Source organism: Falco punctatus (assembly GCF_963210335.1).
Source record: "Falco punctatus genome assembly, chromosome: 13".
In the NCBI taxonomy this organism is placed as follows: Eukaryota; Metazoa; Chordata; class Aves; order Falconiformes; family Falconidae; genus Falco; species Falco punctatus.
In genome coordinates, this window is record NC_137593.1 from 8931341 (window position 1) to 8955654 (window position 24314).

At 39.3% G+C, this 24314-nt stretch overlaps 1 protein-coding gene across 2 annotated transcripts in view; it reads right to left on the reverse strand.

Annotated features, from left to right (window-relative positions):
• The window catches only part of GNB4 (G protein subunit beta 4), a 73919-nt gene that overhangs the window by 34714 nt on the left and 14891 nt on the right, over positions 1 to 24314 (reverse strand). The window contains exon 1 of one of the 2 annotated variants that reach the window (XM_080410038.1): positions 10354 to 10509. The exons of the other annotated variant lie outside the window; for it this stretch is intronic. The gene's annotated coding sequence lies outside the window, so the exon portion shown is untranslated. Of the gene's footprint in view, positions 1 to 10353; positions 10510 to 24314 lie in introns of those variants that run through there. 2 annotated transcript variants of the gene reach the window in all.

Here is a 24314-nt window from a genome sequence, read left to right on the forward strand (position 1 = left end):
GTAAGATTCTTCAGTATATGTATTTGCATAATACCACCAACAAATGAACACATTTACACAGCCAAACCCCACTATAGATAACCACAATACTGTCCCACTGAACACAGTCCAACGTTGCTAACAGCAGACTGCAGAATCCCAAGCTATCAGGTGGCACACTAGCAAAGGCTTTAGCAAAGATCTGTACATGAACTAAGGATTTAACTCTGTGAGATGCAGTTGCATTACAGGAAGGATAGCAAAGGTTATTTATTCTTCAGTTTTTGGAATCTAAGCTAACCTCCAGGTCCAGTGCAGAAAGAAATTTCGCTACAGTCAAGTGCTGCATCTTAGACTAATTATAGATACATTTCACCTTCCTCTGAACTTTGAGCCTGAGCTTACACTGAGCTGTCAGGAGTATTACTCAAGCTTGCAATTTTTAAGTTTTGCCATTTAGCTTACAGGTTTGTTGGTACCTGAAGAGTTTTATGGTCATGAATGAGGAAATCTGATACAAGAGGCTAGGTTTCCAGGTCTACAGAGAGACAGAGACCATTTTCAGTAAGCTTTTCAGCACGCTGCTGCTAGCTCTTAACCTGCATCTGCATCAACATTGGCTATGTTGATTGGCTATGAATTAGCTATGACCCCAGCCATTCCCGAGGGAAAAGGGTTTCAGTTATAGTGAATTAACAATACTGGAAATGGCACCGTGGCCTAGCCAGAGAAACAACATCAATTCTATTATCTGAAACAGTTTTATGAGAGTATAAGAAATATAAAATTATATAGCAACTGTGCCCTTACCAAACTACTGTGCCCTGTTGGTGGACACAATCCAAATTAAATCCGGGGAGGAGGGAATAGAGAGAACACTGAAGTTTAAGGAGAGTGCAACATACACTCTCCACAGTGCCAGTCCAGATCTGTACTATAACTGTGTTTCACTAGTTACTAGTATGTGCTACTTGCATATCACACCTGTTAAATGGGCTGAAGAATCTAGAACGTTTTGGGTTTTTTACAATGTGAAGGCTAACATGTCTATAGTGGTTTGGATGTGTACATCGATGATGACTCAACATTTAGACCTCATTTGGGAGAGGAAAAGGAAGAACAGAGGCTTACTGGGCTTAATCAACTCAAATACACTTGAAGGAGCACATGGAATAAAATACATGGTTTCATCTGTGTTTTCCTTCAGTATATAGCACCAGTAGATGCAGTTCTTTTTTGTCAAAAGATTTTAAACTGTTCTTCAACTATGAGTCTCTTTCTGTGGGGAAGTAAGGCACAGAGTGGTGTAAACAGCTTGCCAAGCAACCGGTGGCAGCGCCAAACTCAGAATTCAGATTGCCTGCCCACCTGCCTTCCTTCTACCCTTGCTGCTGAGCAAGTTACCCAACATGAGAGCCTTTCAGATGGATGAAGAAATGAACAAAGAAAGGAGCGAAATTAAATATAAGCAAAGTGAAAACGACCAGTACAAAAGTCCAAATAAGAAAATGCAAACCCCAGTAAAGGCATTATAAAATAAAATTAGAGATTACAATAAAGAAGTAATTTCCATTTTAATGCACGACTGCTAATGGTGTGTTAATGATTTTCCTCATATATACAGGGCTTTGGTCCAAAACTCTGAATGAAACCATTCATGCTCATCCATGTATCTTTTACCAGAAGGTATCAGTGCTCCTTAGCCAAAGTGCTCCTTATTTTTGTTCGTTTTGCTTGCCTGTTTTCATTGCATGTCATTTCAATGCTGGGGAAAGCATCAGCTTGACAGCTTCGCAGGCTAATGTTCTCTCTTTGCAGAGAAGGGAAGGATGTGCAGCAGTGGAGGAAGCTTGCTACAACAGTGCTCAGCTGCATGCCTCAGCTCAGCTCTGCCCCAAATGAACCCGCTGGCACAGCTCCGTCCCCCTTTGCTTGCAAGAGAGTCAGTTAGGGACAACAGCAATACCGGTTTCTGTGATACTTTTTTCTGCTAGAATCTGGACTCAGGCACAGTTCACATCATCCATCAGACTGTGTTAACATGGTAACAGTTTCTAGTCATTAATGACCTGGGCTGGATTTCACTGGGCAACAGGCCATAAAAAAGAAAGCCTCCCTAAACCATTACCAGCTCCTCTGAACCATTCAAACCTCTGTAATGCTAGCAAAAAAAACAAAAAAAAAAAACAGAGGCACTTTTTAAAATAAAGCTTCTCACAACTGACAGAGAAGCATTCGCCCCCACACACACCTTATTCACTCCCTGTACTGAACTGGCATTCCTTCAAGAGCTGGGAAGGGCCCAGAGCTGCTGATTCAAAGACATTTGGAATAAGAACTCAAAAATTGAAGTTTTTTGTTCCTTTCTGGCTTCTTGCTTCTTTCCTTGGCCTACTCTGCCTGCCCAAGCTGAATGTCAATTAGCACAACAGAAGCACCTTTGCGAAGAAGTCCCAAGTATCTTGGCAAATACATCCACAGTCATGTGAAAAAACCCCAAGGTTTCCACTACACCAAAAATAACAGGCTGGTTTAGAGTGGTGGAGCTAAGCAACAAGCACAAAGGGTCAGGCATCGATAAACTTAAACAATCTTGTCTAAAATATAGCAGCAACAGGAATCTCTTTCTCAGGGAAGACTTCTAAATGAGCCTCTAGTGCATCCACAGCTTATTTTCAGAGACATTTACTTACATCAAATATCCCTGGAAAAATTCCCATAAGGAAATTGCCAGAATCACTTGCTATTTGCACTTGCAGAGAATTGCGTCTTATGTCAACATGGTTGTGATCAACCCAAAGCATTGCTCAAAAAATGCAGATGCATTTTTATTCAAGTCTCTCCACCTTATAATTGAGAGCTATTTGATGTTCAGTGCCATCCTGGAATGAGTAACAGCTCAAAAGTTTATTATTAATTTCTTATGAACCTGTGGTTAGGACCAGCCTAAGCAAGTAAACAGAAAAAAAAATTATTTGAATTCAACAAATTCAAGTCTCCCTCTTTGATGGTCTGATGAGACTGGATCATCTTGATCTTTTCCAACTACTGAATAGCTGGGAATCTGTTTCTTTTGCAACCTGTCAGTTTGACAGTTACGTTTAAAAAAGGAGCTGTTTTCCTGATGATTAACATATGAAGCTCTAAGTGACAGAGCATTTCATCTTTCCATTTTAGCAAGCAAATGTTGTATTTACTATGTTTAATAATATTTTCAAGGTCAATGTAACGGGATATTCCCTGCAATTGTTTAAATCATTAATATAACATTTTTAATCTTAAAAATACAGTGGTTTTAAGATGCCCAGTCAAATTCTGCAGCTACGCTGATTAAAATCCTAAACAATTCTGTTCACTTCATGAAATGCATTGTAATTTCAAGCACCTATAATAGAGAACAGAATTTTATTTTTTTCTGCATTGCTAAAACAGAAAGGGAAAACAAGAGCTCTGCAGCACTAATACAAACCCTAACATTGTCTCCATTAGGATGAAGCATACTGTAATAAAAAGAGATTTAATCTTTTAAGGCTAAACCATGTTCCGCTATCCCCACTACACAGGCAGCGTAGGCCTCTCAGAGCAAGTATGAGAAAAGGTTTGGCTGTTCTTTGGATTGCTTAAAGTTTCCTGCTAGATCCTACCACAACAGGAAACTGAGGAGCTGAGCAATAGACCTGGCACAATAACCTCATTGGTCTCTTCAGTATTTCTACTAAAAGAAAGAAAAATAAAGATAGCAAAAGGACTTGGAGAAGTGAGGAAATGCTGTCGTGTGTGTGTGTGTGCATTGTAGAAAAAATGAGTAGCTAAGGTAGAGGGAAAGAACATCAAATGGGATACTGTCCCTGCATGATTATCATCAGGCTACTCTGATTAGTGACAAATAGTAGAGAGCTGGAGATCTATACAGATGTTCTTAGACCAAGGGTTGTAATGTGATTTAGTGATGTGGCTACAGTGATGGCTGGTTCCCTTGACACAGCAAAATTTATGGTGTTTTAGCATTGTTCATTCAGTACTGTGCTAAAAAGCAAACATCCAACATAAATGTGTGTCTGTATGAGTAGGCAAGCAACGGGTTGATACTTAATCTGCATCCCTGTGTATTATACCGATGACTTAAATTGGCATAAGGAGAGTCAGGTCCTAAGACAAAACATAGTTCAAAACACTGCAACAGCGCAATGCTGTTTGATCTTTCCAGCACACACACAAAAAAAGAATAAATCCTTTTCCCACTGTTCCCCTTCCTGTTTTTCTTTCATCCTCAGTCACCTTGCTTCATCATCGACTCCAACAGGCCAGGCTATCACTGGCTTCTCTAGGTGGCACCTGCTGGGGGATGCTTTCTGCCATGGCAGCGGGCAGCAGCTTCTGCTGCACAGTTTTGTTTCAGGGGATCACCAGTCACAGTCATGCTGGCTGAGCTCCAGCTGGCTGTGCTAGTTCTCAGATTGCTTTTTCTGGCTATCTATTGGGCAGTCCGCATCCCATAATAGGGCAATTTTTAACGCTTCTCTCAAGGGAAGTAGCAAGAAATAAACTTTCTTTGGGATAATGAGATAACACAGCTCGCAACCCCATAAAACTTTTGGGTTTTTTTGTATTCTTAATTATATCCTAGTTAATTTAACCCAGTGGTCTCTGTGATATAGCAGCATCTCACCTACTTCAGGGTGTCATACCAGAAGAGTCAGAAAAAAAAGTCTGTAGGAGTTTGCCCTTGTCCTTTTTTACTCTTCAGCCAATTAAGAATGACAGAGACCCTCTTCAGCGACTGGAGAATTAGGAGCCTGGGTACATTCAGTGCAGCAACCTAAATCCATTCGTAAGGAAATGGTTGTTTTTTATTAAATGATACAGTTTTATGAATAACTGAATCAATAGAATTATTTCCAACCAACTTCCATCCACCAACAATATCAACACAAAAAGACATTCTTAGTGAGTATATAGGACAGAACGAGGTTAACTATTTGAAATCTTGGTTGTCAGATTCATATTGGTGATTAGGTTCTTTACAGACTAATTGCAGCTGAACTCCTTTTTAGCATATTACAGTATGTCTGTCATCATCAATCTAAAAGCATTTGAACGCTATTTTCTGTTTTATAATCTTGATTCAATTTCATTTTTAAATGCTTAGAAACAGATTCAGCAAGTCATGCAACTGATGAGCAAGGCCCTGAAACAGTGCACAAAAACACATTCCCTCAAACTTCTACCCATCTTCTGGAGAACATAATGCAGTTACTGTTCGCCTTCTTTCATGGTCATAAAGTTCATACCAGTGGGACAACGCTCCCTCGTGACATATGACTGGCAAAACATCAGTGTGCATTGAAAACAGATACTTTGCAACAGTCTTCAGACATCATCTAAGCAGCGATGAATGGAATGAAAATGTTCTCAGCCTAAGATAGGAAAGGCGGGAGATCGTTCATAGGCTTCAGCACTCCCTTGAAGGCCTTCAGGACATAAATAGTAAATTGTTTAACTGATATGCCTGAACTCATTGACAAAGCAAAGAACCAAGTCCTCAGCACTAGTTTTGAGCGATCATTTAAGAAAACACTGTTTCTGTGATTATTTTGTTTTTCTATAATATTTGTAAATTCACAAGGGAAGGAGAGAGCTTCTGCACAGAGAACAGTACTGTGCTTTCTGTTTATTCTGGACACAAAATAGTACCCACAGCTTCCTCTAAAAGCCTGCTGAGGAAAGAAAGCCTCCAAGAGGAAGTACTGAAAAGTAAATGGGCAATGCAAGCAATGCTGCTGAGGCTCACTACAGAAAGTCAGTGTGTCAGAGTTTTGATTAGTATCCTGAACGTAAGCCTGGAAGACAGAAACTGTCATATAATTCTTTCTGCAACATGTAATTACATTCTTACCCTCTGTGTTGTTGGTTTTTTTTTTCTTTTTTGATAAAGAGGAAATAATTCATTTCCAGGAATGTAAGTGGCTTTAATTCACTTGGATCAAGCCTCTTCTTTTTCTTTCCCCCCCTTTCCTCCCTGATTCAGTGCCTGACTCAGAACCATCATTCTTATTGCTTCTGTCAGACTATTCCACATTTCCCAGTGGTTTTCACTACTGTAGTTTGGAAGCACTCTTTGTTACTAGTCCCAGTGCCTACTAAGGCTTTTCTTTTCATGTTCTTTGACATTTATTCCCTAGGAGCCGGATCCTTGTGTCCTTACATGTGAGCCAAATCTCCCAATGAATTTGCAAACGTGCAGGATCAGCAACTTAAACAGTTTATTTGTTCTTCATGGCTCTCTATGTTCACAGGAAAAAGGACGCCTATAGGCAAACACTGCATCACTAGGTTTCATCTTCACAAAAAGGAAGCTTAGAGAGGAAGGCAGGCATAGGAGTGCAAAGTTAACGATTAAAAAACAAAAAACAGCCTTCTCAAGTTTTTTCCTGAGAGGCTGGTGGTTACGGATGCAGTTACAGGACACTGAACTTACATGTTTCTTGAAATACATCAAAAGACTCCTTCAGTGGGTTGGCACCGTGTCAGCAGTAATAGCTGATTCCAGCAGCATGCTGTCAGAATAATATATATCTTTGGATACCTTTTTGAGACATCTTTCAACTTGGATATCTATACTACATTTACATTTAGGAACCTGACATTTCTAATGGCCTGACACCTCAGGCTGGAAAACACTGCCTGCTCCCACTGACTTCAGCTTTGGTATCTGCGTCAGAGAATGCTGGCCTGGCGTGTTAGAAGAGGTAATGTATTCAATTTATGTCCTACATAAAAGTTGAGATCAGCATCAATGACTAGATCCAATCTGCAGCTTTAATTCAAACAAACAGTGTTGCTGACAACATTATTTCTGTGGGCAAGGACTCTGTCTCGCAAACTTACATATCAAACAATCTTCAAATTTCACTTTAATGCAGATGTCCCTCTTCTGATGTCAGAAATTTTATGGCAAGTAGTCTTGGTGATGAGCCAAGATTTGACACGATCTAACTATCTAATAATGTGAAAATCCATGGTAAGACAGTGCCATTAATACCTTCTTATGCAGCAGAATGAAAACCTTTTCTTGCTGTCTGTCTGCTGTGCACATATAGGACAGAACTATTGCTATAGACTTATGTGTTTTCCAGCCAGAGATTATTCTTTTAGTCTGACATTTTATAGCAAGAGTCAACCATATTCCCTAAGTAGCTCCCACATCAGATACTTAAACTTGTCAATGTTAATTTGGATTACATATGTGTAGTCTTATGTAGACAAGCCCTCAGTTTACTGTCCCTGTGAAATACATTTCTTGTCTAGATATGCTAATGTTCAATGACCCACACCAACAGACACATATGCCTCATTTCCGTCTGAATCTATCTGGACTCAGCTTCCTGCTATTGCATCTAAATATATTCCAGGCATATGCTTTGTGGACTTGTCCATCATTTCAGTACGATCTAGCTTGTGATATGTGAAACTGATAAGGATGTACTTCCACAGGTGTTTTACAAAGACTTTTACCCTAATTGTATTTATTATTTAGGTCCACCATCCTTAGATTCTCTACAAAAATCAGGCAGATCCATTCACAGTTCAGTTTTCTACACTGCCTCTATATAAGCTGAGATAATGTCCGTACACAGCAGGTCAATTTGCACACAAAAAGGTTTGCACATTTGCACAAGGGTTTGAATGCTCAGCCAAAGTCAGAAAACCTAAGGCTCAGGTAGTTCTACCTCTCGGTGAAAGTATTTTGTACACTTCTTTAACCTTGAAAACAGAACATGCAAGATAGTGCCATCACCTACAGATGACGCAGTAAGTGTATGCCACATCAGCACTACTCTACCAGCATTCCAACAGGAAATTATATTTTGTAGAAGATATTTTACTCTACTGGCATTATAATCAGTGTCAAGGCCATCAGAGAAAGCGTTAAGCACACAAAAAGTCTGCCAGAAGGTCTCAATTGTTTGTGCAACTGCATATGCCTTTACCCCTGATGGTATCCCCCAAACCAAGTGAGAATAATCTTTCTTATGAATAAATCACTTTAAATTCAGATAAATGCATGCTAGAGCAGTGAGATGCTCTGGAATACTGAAAACAGCTTGTGAATGAAAAAAATCATTTGCTAGTACAAAATAAGGGCGTTGCTGCATTGTCTGCAGGAGATAGCAATGCTCAGCCTTCTGGGGGATACAGCAAGGAAAATTCAATGCAGCAGGAAATCTTTCTAAACAAGAGGTTGGCCACCTGCTAAAAACAGTATGCATTTTGTGTTGTAAAAACTACCCTGTATTTCTGTTTCTTCTTATCATTCTCTTTCAGATGCTACTCCTTCAGGTAGTTTTAAGGAGTCATCTGAAAAAAGTCCTCTTCCTATCAAAAAAAAAAAAAAAAAAAAAAAAAAAAAAAAGGAAAAAAAACCCTTACAAACCCATACAAAGTGCAAAAATTCTTCAATAAGGATTTTTTATTATATTATATTATATTTTGCTCCTCTGGCCACCACCGCTGAATATGGAATTTCTTCCATCCTTTTTGTGTGTGTGTGTGTGTGTGTGTGTGTGTGTGTGTGTGTGTGTGTGTGTGTGCGTGCCTGTTTTGCAGACTGAAAAAAAATAACTGTAAGTCAGTTTTCATTCAAGATGCCACACTCGCAACCAAAAGGACAGGTTATTATACCATTAAAAATAAGAAATAGTATAATGGTTAAAATTTTGCACTGACAGTGGAGCACCTTTTGAATGATAAATTCTCATTTTAAAGGAAAAAAGGGACTATCACAATCACTGTCTGAATTCCTACATAACAGACAATGCAATTTCACACAATAATTCTTACATCAGTCTCCTGCCTTCTGATGTGCAAGAAAAACTACTTTACATGTCACACCCCACAAGCAAAAGACTCAGGGATTCTTCAGCTTTATCAGTGACAATTATCAAACAGATTTACCAAAAAAAAAATTACCATCAACAAGGCAGAATCAAATCCTGGCTCTAAACAATCTTAAACATAGATGAATCAGCACAAGGAAATAACGATAGGATGGGAGTATCTCTTAGAGACATCATCTTTTACAGAATGAACACAGGGTAAAATCAAACTATTTTATACTTCACAAAGTTCCTGTAATTGGAGCTCAAAAAGTGGATAAATACTGTAATGGATCTGTTGCTTCATTAGCACGCACTGATAACCTGCAGCACAACATCCATCAAGCCCTTCATTCCCTCTGGGGAAGGCCGCTGCGAGTGATTTACAGAGACGTGAGTCAGGCTCTGTAGGATCAGCAGACTTGTGTTTTTAGCTTCTGTACTGGCTGCAAACAGGAGACCAGGCAGTTCAGGGCCAGAGTGCAAAAGTTGCAGGTTGTTCTCCCTGACAGGTTAACACTTAGACTTGATGATCTTAAAGGTCTTTTCCAACCTAAATGATTCTATGATTCTCTAAGGGGACCAGTGCCAGTTACAAGTAATTTCTGACAGTTTTGAATCACCATGAAGCCATTGTAGGTGACTCCAAATGGGTGAGAAAAAGATCATACTTCAGCCAAGGGAGTTTCAGGCCCATGGGTTAGCATTTGTAACTTGGAGTGTGTCTTGTAATACATGTGTAACTTGTGGTGTTTGTCTGGAAGACTCACAGCTTCATATTTCTATCTCTGCCTGCCCTTCGACAGTAAGTTAAGAAGTATAGAAAAGACTGTTACAAGAAAAATCTTCCAACAGCACTAATAAGCCTAGTTGAACATTTCTATCCATGGTTTAATTAGCAAAAAAGACCCAGGATGAGATTTTCAAAGGTTATGAGACACCAGTCCTATGTTAATCTTAACTTTCATGTTCTATTGCTTCTGTACCTATAGTTTTCTTATTACATCAGCTTTAATTTGGAACAGCTTAATATCTGAAGCACCTTGCTAGTACCACAGAAACAGTGAAGAGAAGTCTACGCTATAAAACTGGAATTAAGTTAAAGCCTGAAAATGTGACCTCTGTCTTCAAGCCTGTCTCAGCTTGTAGATCTGTAATCAAGGCCTAAAGGTAGTCAGTGAGGTCAAACGAACTTGCACCGAACAGCCCCGAAACACATGCTGAGCAGGATACTCCCCTGAACTCAGAGACTGGAGGCCCCATTTTAGCCTGCACATAGTTTTTACTGTACATGATTTCTTCACCTTTGAACACTTAATTTTAAAATATGAATATTGCTCTGTGTTTTATTTTTTAATAGAACAGTGATTATACGGGCAGTAACACTGACATCATTCTCGTGCTGTGAATCCCATAGTTACATTAAGAACTGCAAAACACAGATTACTCAGATCAGATAACCTAACCAGTGGGAAATAAACACAAAAAACTCACTTACCATGACAGTTTTGGAATTGCACCAGGGATGAACTTGTCTCTGTGGGCCCTCCGAGCTCACGAGTCCTAAAGCATCATCTGCAACATTTGCCAGGATTGCAGTCCAACGTTGTTGCCCTTGCATTTAAATAAAAAGCCCCTCGGCTGAGCTCTCTCTCTACCTTCCCATTCACTACTGGTTTAAACAGACATTTGATTTTTCTATTCTGTGTTTGCCTGTAACTATTTTTAGCAGCTAATAACTGACACCCTAGGGAGCATGATGTCATCACACTTAGCACTTACGGAGCTCTCAAAAGTGAAAACCAGACAGCAGCAGCTGTCATCATGGTGAGCTGGCTCATTAGGCAAGGATAAGGGAGTGACACCACCAGAGCTGAGATCAAAAGACCAAACAGGAGGAAGTTCAGTGAGATCTCAAATAAAGAATAGTTCTTTCTTTTGTAAGCAATCTGCAGCCAAGATTTTAAAAATGGTATGCATTTTTTAGTGCTGTAAAACGTATTCAGCAGCCTTAACAAAAATATAGTCTTACTGGCAATCCTCTTGTCAGCGTTACATGCAAAAATTTTGTGGACTTTTGGAATTAACACTGGTCAACTATCCACACCACAAAGGAAAACTACTGAAGAGGCAGCGATTGGCAGCTTTGTTAGTGATCTCAGCAGACAGGATAAGGAATAAGTGATCATGGACGCTGAACCCATCCATTCATCAATATTTGCTCCCAGTATATTTAGTGATTCATCACCCTAGAAACCTGTTTGGTTGGGTGCATGAAGCATTTCCGATTTCCATTCAAAAGATGGAGCTTCATTCCCTTGCTCATCTTCTAGCTCTTCTTTGCACCTCTCACAGTTTAAGTTCATTTGTCTAAAAATAGCTAAACACAACTGCAGAAATACACAAAAAGACTTAACACTCCCTGTAAGATGGTACCAATATTTCCATCTGTTAAGAAACTCTCACCTTCCAGGACTGCATTATCTTTTCTACCATAACTATATTCCATTGTCTAATCATACTCATCCTTCCACTGACAAGTACACTCAGATTTGTTTTCACCTTAGTTACTTCCAGTTCATAAACCCCCAGGTTATAGATGAAGTTACTTTTGAATCCCAAGTGTATAGCTTTGTACAGTATGCTACTTACTTACATGTCATTACCAGCAAGCTAGCAAGAAGTTAGTCTAATTCTTTTTGAACAACAACCCAATCTTCCTCAGTATAAGTAGTACCTCCCAATTTTGTCTTATCTCAGAATTTCATCTCAACACACCAGTAAATATATTAAATACAACAGGTCTCAAGACTAACCCCAGAGAAACAACGCTAGCAACGTTTCTCCAGCCTTGTCACTTGTTTTTGAATATAATTTTTAGTCAGCACTTCAGCCAGCTCACAATTCTTGCGTTCACCATCGTTTCCAAATTCAAGAACAATTTCCTGTGGGATACCAGCTACTGGGATCTCAGTGGATGAAGCCAACTTTCATTACTCCTAAAAAATCAATTCTCATATTGAAATATATTGAGCATTATGATCTACCTTTGATAAAAAAAATGTCGTCATTTATTCCAAAATGGGTCCATACTTGCTATTTTCCCATCACTGGGGAAAAAAACACCCAACCAAAACCAAACAAAAAGCCCTACCCTAACTTCCCAAAGAACCCCAACAAAACAAAGCAAAAAACTAAACTCACTATAAACCCTGCCTTACTGCGGTTTCTTCAGCATTCTGGAAATTATCTGCATCACCTAAATCTGTCTTACCAGTAAGCTTTGCTTCCATGCCAGCAGCTGTAATTTCTAGAGCGTCATCATAATTCACATGACAGAATTACCACTGCTCTCATCAACTATACTGATAGTTAAGGCTAAACATTCATTTGATATTTGGGTCACAGCTACCAAACTGTTAATCTGTATCCTAGCCTTTGTACAAGGCATCCCACTTCCTTCTTATCTGACACTGAATACAAATTTTATCTGCAGCACAGTACACCTTGTTTTGTATGTACGCAGAAATTGTAACAGTTGCTTAGGCAAATGGCAAGTATCAATACAGTGACCTAACCAGCAATACCAATTACTGAAGAAATGGTCTGTGATATTTTCATTCAGGAATACCCCTTTATTAACAGTTTTCCTTTTTCTCCCTAAATGCACTTGACACCTTAGATGCCTGGATTCTCATGCACATAGCTAAAATTCATATGAAAGATCTTTTCCTCCACGAACAATTAAACACTTAGAATTTACCTTGGAATTTGTTCCATTCTTAACTATCAGATAGTAATCTCCTCAGGCAAAAAATCTAAACAAGGATGTCTAAATCTCCTAAGTATGTTGGACGCACAGTCCCTCACAGCTCAAAATGAAAATGTCCCTTTTAAGTATCAAAGGTTATGTCCCCTAGAGAATCATGCTGTGCTTCTTTTGCCCATCCCTTTGAAAGGCTGTATCGGGAAACCTCCTGTTATCAATCACATGAAAAATACCAACTAGTCCCCAAAGCTGAGCTGACGTCAAAGAGCGACATTTAAAGGGTCTGCCTAAACGCAGCTGAAAAGCTTGTTATAAGCCACAGTGTAGCAGCACCCACATCAGACAAGTACAGAGGAATTGCTGGCACCAGAAATAACAGGATGACACAGTAGTAGGCCTAGGGATGTGGAAGCATGCTGCTCACCAAGAGTTTTGCCTAGAGACCCATGTTTGTAACTGATTACTTATTCTCTCCTCACAGACAAAAAGTACATCCAAAAAAGATTGAATAGTAAAGCTTAACAATGGTGCAATGAGTAGATTTGTATGTGTGTATTTTCTTTGGCACTGGAAGAGTTTAGCACCAACACAGATACAGGTTGCATGCATTTTAAGGGCTTGGATTAATTCATTGTTTATGAATACGCATCAGGGAAAAAGAAATTTTCTTTCCACAAAACACACATGAACAGTGTTAATGTATTTTTCCATTGAATGCATGACATTTGTCAACCACAAGGGCTAAGGATATTTTATGTGTCTATGTATAACTTTTCAAAGTAATTTATTACAGTAGTTATATTTAGACGTTAAAGTCTACTTGCTAGAATTTAAAAATGCATTTCCTTTTAGTTGTCTTTGCTACCACTTTGCTCATTTTTTACAAATGTACGAGTGGTTCACTGAATGTCTTGATTTATACATCTAAATCTTTTTTTTGTTTGCCCTTGTGCTCCTTCCCTTGAGATTTTCTTTTAGCCCATTTTTATAACACATATTTACCCTTATTTACATATGCAAGAAAATAATACTCAGATTCCTAAATGAAAAATTGGCTTCATCCTTTTGTCATCTCCAAGACTGAGTTACCATACTGCATAAACATGTTTCCTTGCTCAGTTCCTAATTTTTCAATTTTGGGAGAATATACTCACCATGGCTTTGCTATTCCATGCTAAGTATGAGGGATTTAATTTTCTAATTTTTTGGCTGGGGGCATCTCTGCTCAGTGTTTCTAGTTTTTATTTTAACTGAAATTACTTCTCTCTCCTCTGTATTACAGAGTACTGTAGCACCACAGATGGTCTGGTTAATCAATTGATGTTGCAACCAAAACTGACAATGAAAAAGGACCTACCTGGTCACACAAGAGCTAAACATCAAGTCAAACAAATCAGACAAAATTACATAAAATAATTAAAGTACTCCTATTCTATTCTTTGGCTAATGTGAAATTACTCCTTAACATATATTAAGTAATATTTTCTGTCCAGACATAGAAGTACAGTAATTGGCCTTTCACGAAGCCATTTTAGAGAGTCAGTCTAGCAACAGGGTTTCAGAATGGTTTTGTGGCATGCAGATCACAAAATTCCTTTTCAGATTCCCTCCCATAACTCCTAAATATAACACTGATCATATAGTGGTAAAACTAACCAATGAGTCTGTCCTTAATTCTGTCATAGGACCAATCTGAAATTCATAGCATCATTTCCAAGGCAAACTGCCATTTTTTTCCTTCTGCAGCAGTACCATAGACTACCAGGTTGGAAAAGACCTCAAGGATCATCTGGTCCCAACCATTCCTCGTAAAAGTACGGTCTACACAAGATGGCCCAGCACCCTGTCCAGCTGAGTTGTAAAAGTGTCCAATGTTGGGGAATCCACCACTTCCCCGAGGAGATTATTCCAAAGGCTGATTGTTATCATTGCAAAAAATTTTCCTTTTGTGTCCAGTCAGAATCTCCCCAGGAGTAACTTGTACCCATTACCTCTCATCTTTTTCCACGTGACTCCCTGTAAAAGGGCAGCCTCCATCTTCTTTGTAGCCACCCATTACATACTGGAACATGGTGATAAATTCTCCCCTAAGCCTTCTTTTCTCAAAGATAAACAAACCCGGTTCTCTTAGCCTTTCCTCATATTGCAGGCTTCTCCGTTCTTGATCATCTTTGTAGCCTTTCTCTGGACCCTCTCCAGCCTGTCCACACCTTTTTTGCATAGCAGGGACCAAAACTGAACAGGGTATTCCAGGTGTGGCCTGACAGGTGCTGAGAAGAGTAGGATAATGACTTTTTTATCTCTGCTGTGATGCCCTTGTTGATGCAGCCCAGCATCCTGCTCGCTTCCATTGCTGTAGAAGCACACTGTTCACCCATATTCAGCTTGCTGTCCACCACGACTCCCAGTTCCCTTTCTGTAGAGCTGCGCCCCATCTGGGGAGATCCCAGCCTGTGCTGCACTCGTGGATTATGTTTTCCCAGATGCAAGATCTTACATTTGTCCCTATTGAACTTCATAAGGTTCTTGTTAGCCCACTCTTCCAGCCTATCCAGGTCTTCCTGCAGGGTGGCTCTCCTTCCCAAAGCATCCACTTCCCCACTCAGTTTGGTCTCATAAGCAAACTTTATCAGGGTACACTTGATCCCATCATCCAGATCACTTATGAAGAAATTCAACAGCATTGGGCCCAACAGCGATCCCTGGGGGACCCCACTTGTGACAGATTGCCAGTTTGAAAAGCAGCTATTTACCACCACCCTCTGGGTACAGCCTGCCAGCCAGTACCCCTCACTGCACAGACCACTTGTCTAGACTGTAACGCATCAGTTTCTCTAGGAGGAGGCTGTGGGAAACCATACCAAAAGCCTTGGAAAAATCCAGGTAGACAATGTCCACCACTCACCCCACGTCAACCAAGCAGTTTACTTTGCCATAGGAAGCAATCAGGTTTGTCATGCACAATTTGGTGAACCTGTTCTGGCTTCTCCCAATCACATGCTTCGTTTGACTTCAGATAGCCCCCAGGATTCATTCCATAGCTCTCCCAGGGATTGAATTAAGACTGATGGGCCTGTAATTTCCTGGATTGTACTTTAAAGACCTTCTTGTAGATGGGGGTGACGTTAGCCTTCCTCCAGCCTTTTGGGATGTCCCCAATCTCCACAACTTCTCAAAGATTATGGAGAGTGGCTCACAACAATGCCAGACAGCACTCTCAACACTCTTGGGTGGATAATGTCAGGGCCCATTGATTTGTAGAGGTCAAGCTCCTACAGCTGTTAAAGCTTCACATCTGGTTTTGGTTGTAATGCTGGAGGGTGGGGACTGAAGCAGAGTCCTGCTTTCATGGGCCACCAGGGTCCAAGGTGCCTCATTCTCTGTGGTGTCTGCCACAGGAACATGGCTGTGAAACCATTTACCTAACTCTGTCTCAGCCCTCTAACACTGCACAGCCTTTTAACTGTTTCCTGCAACTCAGCCACCCGACCCAACAGATCATCAACCTGTGCACATATTTTGCAGGCACTTACATTTTCTCCAGGAGAAGGGCCTGGGCACTTTTTGCAACTTACCATCTGTACTGAAGTGTCCTTCCTCACCGGTTCTGTCTGGGCGGAAGCATCAGACACCTCGGGCTTTCTCTGTAGAAATACTGGTTTTAACTCTCAGGAGAGCTGCCACCTCCTGGGCTCTCTGCTCATCCTTGGGTCTCCCTGGCACTGGGAGCCCCTCAGTACACCTCGATGGAGCACTCCACCACAGGACTCGCTGCTGCCACCACTTTGTGCCTTGCCACTATTTACACTGTCAACCTCATTTTAAATATTGCACGTATCTCCTGATGACATTATCAGCTGAATTCGATCTCCTCTGTATAAAGGGCCACTTAACAGGAGGAGGAAGTTTCTTCTTACTACTTTATTTAGGTATGGTGACTGCTTATGTAAGAACTGGTGATGAATGTCAGCCAAAAGGAAGACATCTTTTCTTGCACCATGAAGCATATTACTGTAATTGTGCCCCTGCTTCATTTAGGTTACAAATAGTTTCCTATGAATATTATGTTAAATCAGAACAGACCTTTTTATGGAGACACACACAGGAAAAAAAGCTGGTGCTTATATTTTTAAGTCCCGGTTGCAGCAGTAAGTAAAACACACAGTGAGTATCAGGATCAAATCATAGCATCTGTCTGTAAAGATCTGTTGGTATAGAGCTGTCACCCATATGGCTTCTTGTCTTGTATTAAACAAGACAAGTGCAACAGAGAAACATGAAAAGTGTTAATAGTGCTGCAGGTCAGACACAAAGGACAGAGAATTCAAGAGATCTTCTGAAGCTAAGCCTTGCATGCAAAATTATCAGTAATGACATTTGAAGAAAAGTATTTTTAACCACGAATAAAAGAATTTAATCCTTTTTGAAATAAAAAAAAATCCATCCATTTTAATGAAAAGCCAGATTTTACATATATTCCTTTTCAAGTAAATACTGCTTCAAGTAAAAACTACTGCTCTTCTTTTGATTACAAATTTCTCTCTGTTTTTCAGAGATCTAACTGAACTAAACCGCACAATTTATGATTTTGCCAGGGACTTTTACAAAAGCCAATCCTGATTAGAGAAATAACCTCCCATCTCTAGGAAGGAACACAGAGGAGGAGAGTCCTTGAATCTGACTTTAGATTCAGTTACAAATGCAACGCACAGATCTAAGGTACTCTTCCATTGACTTTCTTTGTCTTTCAGACAAACTATTCAGCCTCTGCACATGAAATCTGAATGTCATACAAAGAACAGGGAAGAGGTCTGAAGGGAAGATGTAAGCTTCCCAAGGTGATGGTGTACAAGGAAAGAACATTATCAAAATTAGGTTTGCAGTCCTAGGTATGTTACCTTTTGCAGTGACCCTACACGGACTGGGTTTTTACCATTGCTTAAGTTTAATACCTAACTCAGGGGCTTAAGGTAGGCAGTTAGTTTACCTAAGTCTCCTATATAATCAGTGAAGAGTGTCAGGCTCCTCTAGAGCTGCTTCAGAGCACAAGCCATATTTGTGGCTTCTGAATTACTTTCTGAAAGAATATCCTCTGCACTAATGTCTCAACAGCCCAGGAAAATTTGTCTTCCTCATTTAGGCACTTATGTTAGGCATGTAAGGTTAGGCAATAGGAACTGCCTTACACATCTCTTTTCCATGCACCCCACTGCTATTCCTTTCACAAATTTTGCTGAAGCTGAAAGTAGCAGATTTTATCAGTGCACTAACTGGTTCAACCACACTCCTTCCTGCTCTGATACTTCTGGTTGTTTGCATGGCTAAATAGTGTGTCAGTCTTTGATACCCTCTAGGGAGCATGCGCTCTTTAATTTGACTATATTTAGTATCTCATCTACAACCATCTTCTCCAAGATGAAAGATGCCCCTCTCTGTATAACATGGGATGATAAAGCCTGTGTATGTTTGCGAACTGTTTACATACTGATAAGTGAAAATCCCTAGAGGCATAGCATACTGTATTTTCATAATTAGATACATAGTATGACTATTACAGTCTCCTGTATTTCACCTGAATATAAATTTATTTACTTCTTGTAATTTGTCACACCTCAATAAAATCTATTCCCCATTTCTGAGAAGACAGCAATACTGATGAATAAAAACTCCAGTCTACTGCATGTCCTCCCTCCTGTGATTTGTGGGCATGGAAGACACTGATAGATTTTCTTTGCTGAGTAAAAAAATTCTGTAACAACAAGTAACATGGAAGAGAAGGCATAAGCTTTTTGAAGCGAAAAATTACAATAAAATTGTTATGGAAGAGACAGTACATTAAGCATGTGATTCCCTGCCAATAGAAACAGTCTACACTGATTATATAGATAGGCAGCAAAGAGTGTAATCACTGTTCTGGGATCAGACAGAGATACAAGCCAGGAGGCTCCAGCAGCTTGGTTCCATCTCTCTCAGAGATGCTGCGGGACACATTGAGTCCAGATCCAGCCTACAGGTGATAATATGGACCACTACACCATGTCTTTTAAAAGTGACCCAGCCACAATAGCTGTTAGCTACCCAGAGGAGGAAAGACAGAGGGAAGCCAGGCTCGCTTCATTACTGAGCAGATGTCAGTATCTATCATGGAGGTCACAGAGATGTAAATGGCTGCAGAAAATATACCCAGCTCCACAGCAGTCACTTTACAATGGGAAATACAGAATCTGTCATGCTAAGGATTTATAAGAGGGTAAAGACACACAATATATATAGCACAGTACCATATTCAGAAATCCATATCTCCATCCCTCTGGAGACAATGTGAAGAATTTGCACGGTATTGAGCAGGTCTTAGGGAGCTGCTTAGGAAATCCTGGGGGTATTCTATCCAGCCACCCTGCTATATAGGAATTTCTGTAATTCTTAGCAGGGTAGTACCTGAATACCTGCTTGGATTACTCATGTTTCTGGGACACAAATCTACCTGGATATTTAGGCAAGAACTTTTTAGGAAACCACAAGGTAGGAAAATCTAAGCCTGTGTATTGTTCGTTTTGGTTTTTTGAATTTCCTTTCTGGATTATACATCACCATCCCAAACACAACTAGAAATTCAAGCCCAGGCCACGATGAAGTTGCTTTCAGATGCACAGATGTAAATATAAATACTGCTTTGGTTCGACAGATGAGGAGAACATGAGACCTGGACCTCTTTTACAAGATCTGAGTCTGTTCCTAGGTCTGTTACCAAGCTGCTCATTGATCTTAGGCACTTGCTTCCTTTTTCTGTGCTTCCATTTCTGTAAAATAAGGTCATGATATTGACCTTCAGTATAAAACACTTCGAGATCTGTGGATGAAAACTACTAAATAAGAACTAATTATTATCATTAGGTATGAAGCAAAAGTCCAGTTTTCTAGTTCAGCCTTACTTGTGACTGTAATGAAAATCTCATCAAAAGAGTTTGGCCTAAAATGGCAGAAGTCTCCTAAGGATAATTCAGAGTATTGTAGTGCTGTTCTGTTAGAAATCCTAGCTTTATTGAAACTCAAGTCTCAAAGTCTAGCCTTACCTAAACCTCATCACTGGTGCATCACCGTAATTCTTCATAGCTGCATTTTGCAATTTAAGAGTTAGAATGCCTGAAAACAGAATTACTATTTGCTCTCAAAACAGTTTTCTACTTTACTACAAACTGAAAACAAAGCAGGTACAAATGGACAGTTATAATTTCAAGCTTATTAGATTTTAAAAAGCCATCCAGAAAATTATTCAAAGTATATCCTGTGTTTCGGTAAGACCAAAAATATTACCCACAATTTCATAAGATTTCAGCTTTTTCTTGACAACCCCACTGCTCCTTTTGGATGGTTTTTAGTCTTTTTTTTAAACCTCTTTAACAGGCAAACTGAATCTTGCCTCCTGACAGCATATCAACACACCTAAAACAAGAAAGTATACCTGATTAATATTTCTTTTGCTACAAGCTTCAGATCAAGCCTTTGATGAGAAAAACACATTCTCTTTCTAAAGCTGAAACACTTCCGCAAATACTGACGCAATGTATCTGTTTTATTATAAAGAATATCCTTTTTAAGAAAAGACTCTGAATTCACATTCCCAACCCAAAAATTTCCTAGTCTGATAGCACTACTAAAATACCTCCCAGAGACTAGATTCAGCCTTAATTTAGGTTCATCTGGCCAGCAGAGAATTAAGGAAATCCCACAGCAGAGCCTAAACACCTCTAACAGCTCCTATGCCAACTCCCATATTCCCTCCACATCAAAAGTAGCCAGGGAGCGTTCCTCAAAACCAAATGTTTAAGAGGAAGATGAAAGAATCCCAATTCAAAGTGGGCAATTCAGGAGTAGTCCAGCTCTAGATGGTATTTCTTTTTAACCTCCACTGAACATTAATGATTATAACTCTAAATTTCTAACTTGTTTTATGATGTTCTTACTACATTACATCATGCTACCCTGTGTATAAAAACAATGGAATGAAAGCCTCTAATTTTAGCTGTCATAAGTTAAAGAATAAATGGCAGCAGAAGCTTTCACTTATAATTGCAGGATTTTAGGTAGCTACAGAAGACATTATCTTTTCTGTATGTGAACAAATGCTCAACCATTTCAGCAGAATTTCAGAAACCATAAGAAGTTGTGTGTGCTCAAAAGTTAATGGTGAAGGTGTTACTACGCTCAGAAATAGAGCAGACTTTTCCATGTCACATTCAGCTTATCAATAACCAAATTATTTATGTTGTAATGGCACATGTCTCTCTCCACTTTTTGTTATTGTTATGCAACTAGAATAGCTTTCAGAATAGCTTTTGGCTGAGCTTGAACAGGTAAACAATAAATTCAGCTAGAATCGAGTTTTATGCTGAAATGCTATTGCAGTTCCATAGATGAATGTTGAGTGACATAGAGTATGCAATTATGCAAGAAGACTGTTTGCAACAAGCCATCTTGGAAGTACTTCTATTTGTGAGAGGATTTTTTCATATTCTGAATCTGAATACATTAAAAAGCCTGTAATCAGTTAATAGAGTCAAAACTGCAATTCTTAATTCTGAGTATCTTCTGTAACAAAATGAGCTTCTCAGTTTTTGTGATTAACTTACAAACAAAGCCAAAGACAAGAAGCTGGTTTAGAAAAATCAATGCAGGGAATCATTGCAGTTTTCCCATAAATATTTCTCCCTTGGAAACCACTGAAATTTACACTCTTTCTCATGCATTGTATAGGGCTATAGGCAATTACAGCACTTCCCACATATAATAATACAGATCTGAGTAAGATGTTGCATAAATGGATTTAAAAATCATATGCAACCTCCTGGCAAATTGCCAAAGTGGCCCTTACACTTACAAAATAGTGCATCAATCTAATCTAATCTCTGTTTTTACGCATATATGACAATATTGCCACAAAACTGCTTTCTTTAGCTGTTTATTGTCATGACCTTGAAGCTCAGGATAATGTATTTTTTTATTCTATTCAGTATCTTCACACAAGGGTATCTACAATCATTATAAAAAAATCTCCAGTCGGAGGAGTGGGAAAAAAAAAAGGGACTTCAAGTGCTCAGTTTCTAAATTAAGCTACATCTGAAGTTAAAAATAGCCCTTCCGCCTGAAGATGCTATGCTGCCTGAATTTAAATAGCCTGTTTCTTTCCCCGACAGATAACATTTATTGTGTGCTCTGCTGCAAAAAAAACCCACCACCTCCTATATGGAGGCTACCTTTTTTTCAAATGCAATTTCACTTCACCTAAGACGACAGTATTAAATAAGGAGTCAGTGATCTAGCCAGGATGTGTATCAATTTTCCATAAATACATTTCTGAAATTTTACTAAATTGACCTAAAAATATGCATGTGTATATAGGTGTATATACTAGGTGTATCCTAGCTCTTTCTGCAGATTTTTCTGGGAAGATCTACAGTAAGAATATATTGCCTGAAATGTAATCAGATTCCTATAATACATATCCTAAAAGTGCTTATGCCTATCCCTACCAACCTCTTTTGTTTTCATTTACTTTCATATATCTATACTTTAGACATTTCATTGCTGATTCTAGATAAAAAGAATTACTAAATGCAATTACACACACTATACATGAAATGGTTTGCTCACTGTTCTTCCCCAAAGCACTGAATGAAAAAGAGTTGAAACTGTATTCCATTCTCTCTGAGCCTAACACAGAACCAGCATAAGGATAACTATCTATCGATATTCCTACTGTGACCAGAGGCTGAGTGGTCAGAATTAAATCACGCAAGGCCTGCTTGTGCTACTCACGTAGAGTAACTCAGGCGCTGGCTTTATACTGCATGCAGATTAGATACAGTAAAAATTCTTCCAAGCCATCCAGCCCCTTCTCACCAAAGCAGGTTAGTTCTTTTAGTTAAAATTTCTAGTGTACCAACCAGCATAGTTTTAAAGTTTCAAGCACTGTTTTCATGCTCATCCCTGGAAAACTGTTAAATTTCCTCAATATTCATTCTGCATTTACTGTGCCGTAATTTCATAATTTGTAAGACTTCAAATTAATCATTCACTTCTACATCTGAGGCAATAAAATAAGAAATGCGTACTTCTAATGTGCAAAAATGAAACTTGAATCTTGCTATACCAAGACAACCTTACTTTCCCCCTCTTTGTTAAATTGCATATTTTATATGAGCACTCCCAAAGGAATAGCACAGAAAGACTCAGGAATAAGTAAATGAAAGATGAGATGGAGATAAGTACTCCTCTTACCCCCGAGCAAGACTTTCACATTGCAGTCAATTTGTGGACTAAAAGCTTGAAAGATCCCTGAAAGCTTTATAAACATCAATAATATCTGCAATGATGTAAGCCAAAGGCAATGATCTAAATTCTGCAGTCCCTAATTGAATAAAACACCCATTGAGTGCAATAGGAATTGCACTCAATTAAGCTGTACAGTATTTCAGGTCTGTAGCATTTTACATAATGTTACAACATAGCCCCTACAAGTAATTTTATTTGCACAGGGCAATGTTTGCAAGATGCAGGTCTCTGCGAAAGTAGGCAGGACTGGAACACCCATAGGTAGTTCAGTCATGTAGTTTCAGTTGAACCAAACTGCAGTCATCAATCGACACCACATTAAGGCATGATGCCTACTCACTTACCTAGGTGAAACTCTAAGTCTGCTTTGATTTGTAGGCCTGAAACAGCAAGGTCAGTCATGTTACAAGAGGGCTGAATTTGACTCAAATTTTAGATAGAATGGGAAAGAAAATTAAAACCTTGTGAAAGTTGACATGCATGTCCATAGCCCATAATACTCATTGAAGTAATATAATTTCTCTAAACAAGTTACCCAAGGTATAGTATCAGCTGTTAAACACTTACCTATAAACAGGTACGTGTGGCAGAGTGCTATCATGTTACAGAATAGTTTATACAACATAACCTGTGTCAGGACTGACAAGGCTCTGAGACTTCAGCAATCCTCAAGCTGTTAGACCCCTTACTCAGCTTTATTACCAAGCATGTGAAATGAGAGCCACATGTGTTGCTGCTGAGGAATCAAGAGAGGAATCAAGTCAGTCAGCAGCACTGGCACTGCAGATGGTTCGGTATCAGTTCTGTTTCTGGGGAAGGATCATGGCTGCCAGAAGCCATTCGCATTGCACTGTGTCAGAGAGCTTCACAAAAGCATGTAATAATGCATGCAATGAGTCTCTAGAATCACGTTTGTGAGGCCTGGAGAATGTTTATTTTTCCAAATATGAACTACTGAGTCATCCTGTTCATTTAAGACAGACTGTATTCTCTTCTCGGAGAGCTTTGAATCACTATTATCACCAGATAACAGATGTTGCTCTCCAGGAAAGTTTTTCATACAAGCTCGTATAATCATACTGATTATTTCAACTTGACCTTGTAACTACAATAGAAAAACAAGATGAACTGGGGGATCTCAGAGGGCTGTGTGTTGTAGTACTTACCTAAGTAACTAGGCCCTGAATAACATGACTACTCAAGACACTGCACAAAGAATAACAGATAACATCCGTAGTCTTATAAGGTAAATACTACTTATTCCCAGCTTACATAGGGGAAGAAGGAAGCCCTAAAGTGTTGAATGGACATGTCCAACATCAAACAGTAAATATGTAACAACACAGGAATAAGTGATC